Raw genomic sequence first — 14,320 nt, forward strand, 5'->3', positions numbered from 1 at the left:
AAATTCATCAATTATGTTGCATCAATAATTGTTAACAAAATGTTCCTCGTTTTATCATTACTGCAAGATCTAGTGCAACATGTTCAAATAATGAAATAGTTTCAAGTAGAAACTATAAAAGAAACACCATATACTTGAAAAAATTTATTCGAATATTTCAAATGTAGTTCTCACATCTAATAAATTGTTTCATTTTCAAATATAATGCAAAGTAATTGGTATACAAGTATACAAAATGAAAAAACACTTATGTTCGAATTCATTGATTTTCTGTTAACTTAATTTAAATTTCTAATATTTGTAACTTATCATTTCATACACCTTATAAATAACGGATATTCGCAGTCGAGTTCACAGTTACAATATGATTTTGTATAAATGCCTGATGAATACATATTTTACAACTAGGTTTTGTTCTAATGTCAACTCACTTTTCATTTCTACTAGTTTCAAGAATTGCACAGTCTTTGCCGGTATTTGCAGCTTATGAATAAAGTAAATTTAAAGTTAGAATTTCGGTATAATTTAAATTGAAAGTATAATGCAAAAATACGGAGAAAAATACTGCGATAATATAACGTTGTTACATATAAACAAGTAAACTTTCGAACTTACCTAAATCCAAGAAAAGTGTTCTGAAGAATGACGACGTACATGCAATTAAAACTTCACTACGAACTTCACATATTATTGGTCAATACTGGTATAGTTGACAGATTGACAAAATGATTGAATATAAATCTTGAAATATCGAGTACGGACAAATAAATATTTACATTTGCCATGTGAGGAACAGCTGATCAGATTGGGTCTGGGTCGGACTGCGCAAGCGTGTGCCTACTCTTTTTTGTATGGTCCTTACGTTGAACGTCGTAGCTTCACCGAATTCGTCTGAATTTAATACTGAAATCGTGCACTTTCTAGCTAAGATTTTTAGAAATTCGAACGTTGTCTTCAAACTTTTCACATCTCTAACGAACGCTTACAGTAAATCATGAATTAAGAATAAAATTCCCGAATTTTGCGTTTCAGTAAACGGTTTCAGCGGATTTGGTGCGTAGTTCATTTTGATTTCTAGCGTTTGACGTTGAATTTTCGAACTAAACGCCCCTTGATGCTGACTGCGTGAAATTGTTAAGCCTGACTTCACTCTCATGTTCCTTTAGGGACCCGTTCATTTTTCGGAACGGATAAAATTTAAGAAAGGTAAAATTTCAGAATGGGTTATAATACATAATGGTAAAACTTAGGAATACCAAAAATTCGTAAAAAGGAATAAATCAGAAATCTAAGAATCTGAATAGTATTTATTCGGAAACCAAAGAAGCGGAATGGGTAAAAATTCGGAAACGTTAAAATTAGGGGGTGAACAATTAGGAATAAGTAAAAATATGGAGAGGAAAAATTCGGAAAGTAGAAAAATTCGGAATAGTAAATAAATGTTGCTATTAGCAGGTCTATAGTTTTTTAGTTATGGTAGCATACAAATATTTACCACAGTAAATTTAAATAGCATATCATAATAAATTTATGATATCCGTCATTTTTAATTTTTCACGAAAAAATAATTATTTTCTATCATTATATAATTTAAAAACAATTTTCAACGTTCAACATAAATTTATTATATGACATTTAAATTCACTGCGATAAGCATTTGTTTGCTACCATAAATAAACAATTATACACCTGCTAATGGGTATATTTATTAACATTTCCGAATTTTTCTACTTTCCGAATTTTTTCTCTCCGTATATTTACATATTCCTAATTTTTCACCCTCCTAATTTTAAGGCTTCTGAATTTTAACCCATTCCGCTTCTTTGGTTTCCGAAGAAATACCTTTCCGAGTTTTGGATTTCCGACTTATTGCTCTTTCCTACTTTTTGCTATTCCTAAGTTTTACCATTATGTATTATAACCCATTCTGAAATTTTATCTTTCTTAATTTTTACCGTTCCGAAAAATGAATGGCCCCCCTTCCTTTATACGTTGGCTCAATGCTCACCAGGTTTCTCTATTATAAACTTTGCCACAAGAACAAAGTATTTGATATACACTTGAATCAATAAAATGTGTCTTTTTGTCTTTAAGGATATTTAGTAGTTGCCCTATTTTCATGTGGTTTAAATGTGGATAGGATGTTGTATTTGTTAAGAATTCTTCCTATTTGTTTTGTGGCACCTTGGATGTAGGGTAGAGTGGGTAGGTCATAGATTTTGTTGACTTGTTTTTGTATTTTCTTATTGCTTTATCGATTTGTTTATGTAATCGTTCTGTATTAGGGTTTGTTTAACGTTTTGTCATTCCTTTTGTAAGTTATCGTTGTCTGTTATGGTGGGAGAAGGCATGTAGGTATCTCTTTGTATGAGTGGGTTTTCTGTAAACTTCATTTTCTAATGTGGTATCAGATCTATTCTAAAATAACACGTAGAAGAAAGGCAATTTTCCGTTTTATTTAGTTCCCATGGTGAACTGGATATTAGGATGTAATCGATTGATGAAATAGAAAAACTTATTTAGTTCACTTAAATGAGTTTAATAATAAATTTAGATTTTGTTTGACTGTCAAATTTAGAGCCTTTGAGAAAGATTTTTATTTCTGACTATTGTTTTTTAGCGTTTACTCAATTAACAAAAGTATTTCATTCAAGAGTTACCTTAATTGTCATTAATTATTTATATATAAATGAATACTTCTTTGCAATGCTCCATCACATAAAACTATTTTCTTTTAATTGAAAATATTGAAAATTTGTATGAGAATGATATTCGCCTTGGAAAATTACTAAATATTGTGAATTAATAAGTCATTATAAAAATTTTTAATAAATAATTAATGAAAGTATATGTATTAGGGTAGCTTAAAAACGCTTTTTTAGAGGGCAACGATACCGTCAAATCCCATCAAAGTAGGTTGTAAATTACATTTAAATCGTGGATTACTTAGAACCTACTTAAGTGGTTCCAGTGCCTACTAAGGCAGGAGTTACGACCTTCAAGTCGGTTTCAATAAAAAAAGAAATCATAAATTTATTATATATACCTTGTTTCTTTTTGTAATCTTATTTAGGTGAAAAAATGATTCAAATGGGATTTCTCCTCTTACTCTGCCCTGGAGCCTTCGCAAATCCAATTTCTGTTGAACCTTGTCCAAATGTGAAAGCAATGGAGAATTTTAATATGACAAAAGTAAATGTGAATCACAATTAAGCACTAGCTGACAGAAGTGAATTTGTCTTAAAGATAATTTGAGGATGAGATATACTTTAAAATTACACTTTCAATATTTAAAAAATGATTAGCAAAGAAAAAAATGTCTATTTGATGTAATCTTAGCGATCATTGTACAATTTGCGCCGTCTATAAATAAACAAGATATTTTTAATATATCACTCAACATTTAAAGCAATTTTCCAAACCTACTCTCTATCTTTAAGACAAGTACATTCTTTCAAATCGATTTGAAAAATAAATTATTTGTATATTATAAAAAATTTGATGTAGTATCAAGGACGCTGGTTCGTAGTGGAGAAATATTTTTATGCTTCTAATCTGTTAGAAAAGTGCATAGGTGAAAGATTCCAGGAGCTCTGGGATGGTTCGGTGAAAATTGAAGTCAAGTTCATAGATGTGAAGTAAGTGTAAAGATAGTTTATAAATTAAATAGAAGAAATAACAGGTGAAGTTAGAAAAATTCAGATTGTTAATGCATATAAACTGAATTTTCATGAGAAAATAATATTTATAATATATATTGTTAATCAGAAAGGTGTTTTTAATTGAATTGTACCATGTCATGCATGCAGAATCCATGCGTTGGTAAAAATTGATTTTTAGCAGATATATTATTTTATAAATACTACATAATTCTTTATTATTCTTAGAGCCGACAAACCACTAAAAATTGATGGTTTCGCGACTTTCGTTGGTGGTCAAAGTGAAGCAAAATTTCTTGCAGAATATGAAGGTCAGCTATATGACGAGCAATGGATTTTAAGTACAGACTATGATACCTTTTCCATCCATTTCACCTGCGGTGAGATAGCAGCTGAAGGGTAGGATATGGACTAATTATTATTGAATTAAATAATGTGTCATATTAGGAAATAGTCATAAAAACTTCAAAATTGATTGTTTTTAAAATAAAATATTTACTGGCCACAGAAAGTAAAAGGTATTATTATTTTTTTCCAGAATCAATAATGTTTGGATTTTGGCAAGAAACAAAACGCCACTAGAAGGGGATATCGAGAAAGCTCACCAAGTTCTTAAAAATAACAATCTGAACGTAGAGGCACTAATGATAGAAGATTGGACAAATTGTTCAACTGAGTTCACGGACTGCTGATAAATTTTTTATTCAAATTGCACTGTTATGAAATGTAAAAAAAATTCATTAAAACAATATTTTTAAGTTTTTGAATCAAGAATTTAATCTAAATTAAATATAATAGTTTTTTAATTTTTTTAACTTTTAAATAATTTCAAATTTTTTAATTATTGTAGTTTCTAATGAAATACTAAGAAGTTTTTTTATTTCATTTTCTCCTCTCTTGTATGAGTAAATAAATTTAATATTTTAACTGATCAGTAAATATTTTGTTTTATTATTATCATTCTTTCACCCCCCCCCCCCTTCCCTCCACTATGCTTTCACATAAAATTTCCGCATGTGAGGATTCGTTCGTAAATTAAAATTTAGACCATTCAAGCGGCAGCTAGACTGCAGTAAAATTTCACAGATTTGACAAGTGAAAAGAGGGTCAATCAACATTACTAAAATATTACTAATTCGATTAGTGAAGGCATTTTCTATTTAAGTACTGAAAAAAGAATAGGTGGGTGAAAAAAAATTACGAAGGATTGTATATTATAATCTAAAAAAAAAGGTGTAAACATGGAAAAAAGTTGAATTTTCAAACCAGAAATAGGATTTTTCAACAAGAATAGGTAATTTTTCACGAATTGCTTTAAATTTTTAACAAATTCATGAAATATCTAGCCAAAAAGTCGAAGTTGAAAAAAATTCAACTAATTAATTTAATATTCAACAGAATGGATTAAATTCAAACTACGAAAAGATTAATTTTCTAAAAATTAAAAAAAAAATTTTTCAGAAATTACATACATTTTCAAAGAAAATGACGAATTTTCAACAAAAGATATGAATTGTCTACCAAATAGTCGAATTTATAAATTATATAACAAACATTTCTAGCAAAAAATGGAATGAATAAATTTCTAGAAAAGAAATTGATAGTTCAACGACAAAAACAATTTGAACCAAATAAGTGAATCTTAAAAAAAAGATTTTTGTAAAATTGGTTTAACTTTCAACCATGACGTTAAAGTTTCAAACAAAAAAGATGGATTTTTACTAAATATTTAAAATTTCACACAAAGAGGTGATGTTTTCAAAAAGAAACTTATTAAACCAACAATACACATTTTAGAAAAAATTGCAAAATTTTAAAGCAAAAAAAAACAATGTATCAAAAAAACAGTTTGATTTTCAACCCGAAATTTTTACCAATTAGCTGAAATATACAGCAAAAAGACGAATTTTCGGAAAAAATTTTATTCATTTTCTTATTATTACTTTTTTCCAAATTGTTAAAATTTCGCGCGAAAAAGGCGAAATTTTTTACAAAACAGCTGCACTGATAGTCAAAAGGGAGGAATTTCGAACCAATAAGATTAATTTTCTGCTAAAAAAGTCGAAATTTCCACAAATTCCCGAGTAAAAATGCTTCGACTTAATTTCGACTTGGTTATATCTTGAGTTCGTCTCCGAGATATCGATGTCTGACTGCGTCTTAAAACTGAGTCGAGACATAGGCCTTCGTCTTACTTTAATGGGCACAACAGATAAAACGACGTTTACTTGTCTCAAGACGAAGCGTTGCCTTGGCTCAGATGGTCGAACTGTTTTCGGCTCATAAATAAGATTAAAATTCATGAATAAAAAATTTGTAATTATTCAATAAGTTATTTTTAGTTAAAAAATACAGAATCTGCAGGTCTGAACGCGTATTACCCTTAAAAATTTTCTTAACAAAAAAATGGAACTTTCTAAAAGGATCTCCTAAGCTGTTAGAAACGTAAAAATTACCCAAATTTTCGTTCTCATCGTCAAAAAATTCGTAAATGAATTGATTGAATATATATTGTATAAAAATATATAAGATTGTTTAATCATTAACAAAGATTAGCCTTTATGACAGTCAGAATGACCATTTTTGTTAGGAGAGATATACACTCGAAAATATAAACCGCTCGTGTTGGAGCCATACAAATTCGACTCAAAACGTGAATTTAGGCCTTCAAGACATAGAAACTTGTTTCCAAGGCATAAATTGAAGTCTGATCTTGTCTCAAGAAAGAGACATGCTCAAACTGAACTGTTTTACTTCAGCATGTCTTAATTGGGGGCAATTAAAGTCGAACTCAAGTCAAAGCATTTTTACTCGGGAGAAAATCTTTAAACAAATTTTTTTGTTGAATTGGTTTAAATTTCAATCAACACGATGAATTTTCAAACAAAAAGATGATTTTTTAACTGAATAGTTAAAATTTTAACCTAAAAGGTGAAGTTTTCACCAAGAAAACTTATTATACCAACAATAAGAATTTTTAAAATAATTGCAGAATTTTAAAGCCAAAAAAAGCGAAGTATCAACAAAAAGGTTTGATTTTCAACCCCAAACTTTTACCAAATTCTTGATATACCCAACCAAAAAGACAAATTTTTTGAAAATTAAATATATACATTTTATTTGAATAAATAAATTTTGAACCAATAAAAACGAAAATTAAAATAATAATGGTTAATATTTCAACGAAAAGATTGAAGATATTGTTGAAGATATTTCAACAAAAAGAAACACATAATTTGTGAATTTTCAACCAAAGAAATGAGTTCTTAACCACTAAAAGATTAATTCTCTACAAAGAAAAAAGAATTTCTCAGAAATTACATGAATTTAAAAACGAATTTTCAACAAAAAAGACGATTTTTCCACAGATTATAAGAATGTTCAACTAAATAGTTAGTTCTTGAAATAAACAAGATAAATTATTATTTAAAAGTATAAATTTTCAATAAGTTATGAAATAGTTACTTACAATTTATTTAAGATAATAAATTTTCAAATGAAAATGAGTAAATTTAACAAAATGGATCAATTTTGAACCACGCAAATTAATTGTCAACTAAAATTATGAATAAAGGAAAAAAAATTTTAACATAGGAGTTGAACCTTCAACACAAAAGTTGATTTCTAAACTACAAGATTCGTTTTATAAAAATGTAATAGTTACATTTTTAATCAAACCAATAAATTTCCTAATTACAAAATCTCCTAAAACTGATTAAAAAGCATGTAATAAATATTTTTAAAAATCCCTCGTCAGATTTGAGTTAATATTTAAGCAATTTTTTTATAATTGTATTAGGCATTTTATAATGAAAGAACTATGAATTAAACAAAGAAAAACTTTTCTTATTTCTTTGTACCGGACTTATCTTTAGGAATATTTTTGTTCTAAATATAGGAAATCAAAGTTTTAAAACCTTTATCAGTTATTTTAATAAAATAAAAACTTTTCAAGAATATTATAAATAAATGAGATTTTAAAAAATTCTTATTCAAATTAATTATTTCGTTTCAAAAAATATTTTTTATTTGTACATTAGAGTTCTTACTTCACAAAAAAACGCAGCTTTAATCTTCCTCGTCATTGTCGTGAATCGATCAAGGTAAAATAAATGTAAATAGTAATGTAATAAAAACGTAAATAATTAAGAAATTTCCGCTATAAAGCCATGGCTTGTATGTATAAATTGGTATAGAGATGATGTAGCATATTGACAAATTTAACAATATTACTTTTCATTGTTTTTTCAATTAAGTAAAAAATGTTACACCATCGCACTCTTATATTAAACTTTTATTTTTTTCGTTTCCTATTCTTATAATGTTCTTTAATTATTACAGCTCTAAAATAATTATTATACACATTTTCACTAAGCAATTAGTATGTTTTATGCTACATAAAGTTTTTGTTCTGAGATTTTAAAACACGAACCCCCTTTGTTTTTTCTGTGAGTTTGAGATAACCTTCCCTACTTATTTTACGTAATTCCTACAGATTAAATTTTCTTCGTGACCTTATTTATAGATCATCCAAAAAGCAATGTGTGATGATTTAAGTTTGGAGGGGGGGGGGGTGGTAAATCTGACTGTTTCTTATAGATCAAGAAAGTGTTTCAACTTTCAACCAAGTACTACAAAAAGAGAAAGCTTTAAAAAAAATTGAATTTTAAATTTAGATTAATTTTCTAGTGACAAAACAAAAAAAAACATCCAAAATGTTAAATTTTCAAGCAAAATAAGAAGAGCTTTCTACAATTCAGATAAATTTTAAATAATATAATTTAATTTCCAACCAAGAATATTCATTTTATACCAAAAAGGATGAATTTGTAACCCAAAATGGAATGGTAGAATTTTTATTTTACAAAAATTAAGTTTTCTTAAAAAAAAATTGGCAAAATAGTTAAATTTTGTATAAATTTTCTGAGTTTCCCAGCCACAAAGACAATCTTTTACAAAACATTGAAGAGATAAACAAAAAAGATAATTTCTAACCGAGCAGTTGAATTTTCAAGAAAGGTAATAAATTTTCATTCACAAAAATTATTTTTAAAAAAGTTTCAACAGAGTAGGGAGCGTCCATGAACCACAGGGACTTTTGTTTAAATAATAGCTTTTGTTTAAATAATAGCGAAAATGAAATTGACAGCAAGTTCAAAATCACAACTATTTTCAAAGAAATAATTAAATCTTCGACCAAGAGGATTAATTTTTCTCCAAAAATGTTGAATTTTTAACAAAATACAGGAATGTTCAATTAACCATTTGAATTTAAACTAACCAGTATACATTTTTCAAATTTCGACTAAATAATTGAGTTTCTGCCAAATTGAACATTTTTTTAGCTAGAATACAAACTTTTTGTAAAAAAGTTCAAATTTTCAAACCAAAAATGAGATTTTTTTAGATAAAACTTAATTTAGAACAACAACAGATTATTTTTGAAACGGACAGTTTCAGTCTAAACAAAAAAATATGAAATTTCTACAAAAAGAGATGAATTTTTGAAGCAAAAAAGACAACATTCTTTTAACAAATGACTGTGTTTTCAAGCCAAAAAGGCGAATATTAAAAAGAACGTTTAATTTTCAATCAAATATTTAAATTGTGTATGGGATGCCTTGTGTAATAAAATTACACAAATACTTCAAAATTAGAGCAATTAAATTTAGAATCAATAAAAACTCAAATTTTTTCAATCAAATTAATCAAATAATAAAATTTTTAAATAAAAATTAGCGAGTTGAATTCTTTCAGTTCAAATTTAGCGTTGTCGAGTGACGAAATTTTGTGGATAGAACAAGCGAATATCGACCTTAGGGTATAATTTTTTTTTGAGTCAAAAATACAAATACAATTATTTTTAAATTACTAATTGAACAATAAAATACAATGGTCTTTTGCTAAATTTCCTTTTTTTAAATCTAACATAAATATTAAAAAAGTGCAAAAAATGCTCCTTCTACATAACACCCGAAAATTGTGCACGCTATGCACGCATTAATTCCCCTTGCTTCTTTTTTTATCGAACATGTATTACTTTTTTTGAAAATTTAACTATTTTGTCAAAAATTTCATTTTTCTTGGTTTCAGATTGATAATTTTAACTGAAAATGTAAAACTGAAATTTTTGGTTCTCCATTTATCTTTTTTTAGTTGAAAACTCGACTACTTTCATGAAAATATATGTATTTTATCTATGTGTGACGTAGTCTGAGTATGACTCCTTCTGAGATTACGTATGGCTGTTGTAGCCAGGTGTAAGGTTGTTTTTATTCCTGAACGAAAAATTTAACAAGTTCAGTGAAAATAAAAAATTGGTAATCTATTGTAAATTTAATTAAACGATGACCCTGAATTGAGATTTTGATACGCTTGTTAAATTCATTTTTAGGCTTTGAATATATCAAAATAACGAGCTTTCATCAATTTTAGATTTTGGTAAGTAACTTAATTAAATAACTCATCCATTAAACAGTTTGATCAGTAAGTTGAAAATTAAGAACATTTTTGAAAAGAAAATTTAATTAACGAAGTATATACATCAGAATTATCCATTTTCGAGAATTCGAAAAAAATGTACAGTTTCCATTTTAAGGTTACATTTGTCATATAACCGAATCCAAAAGTAAAAAAGAGGTCCAATTTCGTATTGAGAAAGCAAAAATTATCATTAAATGGGTTGATCTCTACAGGTTAATTAAAAATTAGTTAATAAACCTTTAAAAATTAAAGGAGTAAGCCCTCGCATCCCCTTCAATTACTTCGCCGTCACTTACTACCCCTCCCTCACTGCCCCGTCTCCAAAAATTACCCTGCACAACATTTTCTTTTATAAGAATAAGCCCTTTTCCAGATTTTTTAAAAGCAAATATTTTCAAAATTAATCTGAAAAGATATAAAGTAAAAAGAAAATTTTTTTAAAAAAGAAGATAAAAGAAGCTATTAAAAAGTTATTAAATTTGTGTAAAATTTGACCCCACCTGCTTTTTGTCAAATGTCAAATATATTGTCTAGCAACTCTAAACTAAAGGTCAGTTTGTTTAGCTAGCCATTTTGGATCAAAATGTAAAAAATTAGAAAAATTTTTAAACTCTCAAGACTAATTTTGTCAAGAATTGCAAATTCTGTGTACGGATGCTCGTAGTACGCAAAAAGTAAACAATTTATACGAACAACTTCTCTCGATAAAAATCAAAGTGCAAAAGTTGCAGCATTTACAAAATAAAAAAAAAAAAGAAAATGAACATTTGAAGCCAAAAAACGCACGATATAAAGCTAGTTTGCCTCGCGACTTTAAATACTACTTCACGTAATTTTAATAGTACTATTTTCATTTTAATGAGAAATTAATTTTTTATCTTTATTATTTTAAATTCACTATAATTCATTATTGCATTTCTTAATATTATTTATTCATTTTGTCGGGTTTTTTGTAAAATTTTTGTGTAAGTTTATCTTTTTAATATAACAACATGTAATTTTTAATTTTTACACTCTCAACCCCAAGAAAAGGTTTTCACAAATAACGCTTGATTTAAAAAAAAAGTCAAGAAAGAAAAATGTTGCTTTCTTGAATGCCCTAAAGAATTATCATAATAACTTTTTTAATTTTCTTGAATAATAGAAAAATCAATGCAAATAATGAAGATAAAAGTTGTTATTTCAGAAAAGAGCTATAAATTTGGCATTAGGAATTTTTTAATAGGATGCTCAGTCAGGTTGCCATAAAATGTTTAAAAATTTTCTTTTTCAAAGGATACCGATTTTTTCTTAATTACACAGGTAAGACAGTACATATACCTTTATTTCAATACTAATGCATATTTCGAATTATAATAATATACATTTATTTAAATAAAAGATGTTTTAGTGTAGCTGAAAATAAAAATTGGTGCAAAAGAAGAAGCAAAAATTAAAGTAATCACAAAGAATAAAATTTGTTCATCATTTTGCAATATCTGAATGAGTAATCTTATGCACGATATACGTCATGCAGAATCTATGCGTTAATAAAAATTGATTTTTAGCAGATATATTATTTTATAAATACTACATAATTCTTTATTATTCTTAAGGCCGAGAAATCACTAAAAATTAATGGTTTCGCGACTTTCGTTGGTGGTCAAAATGAAGCAAAATTTCTTGCAGAATATGAAGGTCAACTATATGACGATAAACGTAATGAGAATGTACTTTTTGAAGACAAAAAAGCTTTAACTAAAAACAATTCGTAATCTCCAAATTACAGTTCTCGATGCTTTGAACTTTAATTTTAAAAGGCCTGAACAAAAATATGCGGAAATGCAAAGACACAAGATTTGGAAAACCTCTGGTTTCAAAAAGATGGGGCAGCAAGTCATACGGCCTTCGAAAAGATCGATTTATTGAAGGCGATGTTCGATAGACGAATCACATCGAAAAAGTGTAATATCTATTGGCAACCTCGTTATTGTGACTTAACATCCCTGTAATTATTTTATGGACCTACGTTAAGTCTCTTGTATTAGCCGGCCAGCCGAAAAGAACTGATGAGCTAAAGGCCAACATTGAACGCGTTATTCTCGAAATTTCTCCAGTCGTTCTCAAAAGAGTGACTAAAGATTGGGCTGACCAAATGGGATTAATCAAACTTAGTCGCGCTAGACATTTGTCGAAAATTATTTTTAAATTTCAAATTGCATGCCATACGCTACCAAATAAATATACAAGAATTGTTCTCAACGAATTTTGGTTTTTTATTTCAATTAAAAAAAAGTTATAAATCGTCATATATAAATAATTATAATTTGTTAATATGAGATCAATATTTCGAATTTCACAATTCGAATCATCAGAAGCTTTTATATACGAATCTTTTATTAATACAATAAAAATAAATGTGATCAAAAAGTTCCTTATTACTTTCCTCACTGCATAATAGGAATTGTTTATTTAAAACAAGTCATACTCAGAATAATCAGTGGGTCATGTTTTTTTTTATCAGACCTTTGAATAATACTCCAAGGAATCTATATTCCTTTTTGGCAAAAATGCATGTCAATGATTTTATACCTACTACATCTTAATAAAGCTGATTTTAATTTAATTACATTTTTAGTCTTCTAAAAAAAATAGGAATTTATAATTTGACTTTGGAATTGAGATAACCAAAGATTTTTCAATGTAAAGAATTCAGAAGGTTCTAAATGTGCAACATATACTGTAAATTTGAGAAATACTTGATTCTCGAATAAATTGTTGTCGTAACTCCACACCGCTTCCTTGTCAGTTAAATTTGTGTAATAAGATACTGGTTACTATAAAAGTGAGCATATTCTACACATTTTCCAGTCACCGTATAGTAGATTTTTTGGAAAACTCGTCTTCAGTCTTCTATTGCTGGCTTCTTACGCAAAATAAATTTCTTCACTTTACTCTGCGTCTGCATGGGTTACCTTCATATTACAAGTAAGTGTAATGTAATATCAGTATTAAATGAATGTGGCAATCCAAGTGTGAAAATATGGTACCTTCGCAACATTAAACGTTTATCTTGCCATTGTTATATTTACCTGGAAATGTCTACATGCACAAATGGTACATTTTTAACTTTGTACACGTTGCAATTGAGAAGTTCCCAGATGTTACCCTATCACCTGTGTACGTTCCCAGATGGACCATTTCCAACTGCGTACGTGGAAGTTCAGTCTGAACATATATTACCATCCCATCATTGAACGACTATCGTAAAATTATCAGATCTATTTAGATATGTCTACGTGCACATATGGTACACTTCTAACTGCTTTTATTTTGAAATTTATTTGCCCAGAGATTAAGTTAACCTCCGAGCTGCGTACGTTCCCAGATGGTAAATTTCTGACAAGGTACGTGTCAGTTGAAGCGTGAACATATGGCACCGTCCCTTTATTGAACGTATATCTTGAAAGTATCATATCTATCTAGATATGTCCACGTGCACATCCAAATGATTACGTAATGACATTTAGACGTCTACAGATAATTTTTTGTTAATACAGTTGTGTAAAGAATAGTATAAGGGGGTTTTTGAGATCAGTGAATTCAAACATGATGACCAAAATTAACCATTCAAAACAGAGACTACAATAATTATAATATAATGTATTAAAGAGTTTCTACAACTGCCGTGTGACAATAATCTTTAAAGGCACTATATTCTGTCTATACCAATATGTAGTCTGGACCATCGCTGATTTATTTATCTACGCCATTGTTCTTAGATTCGCTGCCATAAACAACTTTTTCCACTTAAACAGATTCTTCTTCAATGATAGACTGTTAAAAATTTCTGTTGGAAACTTCCACTACATGTATTGAAAGTTTATTTTCGAAACGTAAGGTAACACTGCAATACACAATGTTGTAGTTGCCAAATTCTGGCATTGGTATGCTACCTTACATGTCTTGGAATTTTATAGCGAGGCTTGTTTCGCTCTGAATTCAAGTAGTGCCACATGCTTGTCGAATTCATACGATTTTAAAGCTCAACAGGCTGTGGGACCGCGTGAACTCCGCGTGTCAAAGTCGACGCGTTAAGCAGATGAATTCGGCCGAATTCACGTTGAATTCGATTGAGTTCGACGTGCTACAACGCTGAGTACAAGCGGTGGACACGTTTCTTACTGAGTTCACGTAAA

The sequence above is a fragment of the Belonocnema kinseyi genome, chromosome 3 (genome assembly GCF_010883055.1).
Source record: "Belonocnema kinseyi isolate 2016_QV_RU_SX_M_011 chromosome 3, B_treatae_v1, whole genome shotgun sequence".
Lineage (NCBI taxonomy): Eukaryota > Metazoa > Arthropoda > Insecta > Hymenoptera > Cynipidae > Belonocnema > Belonocnema kinseyi.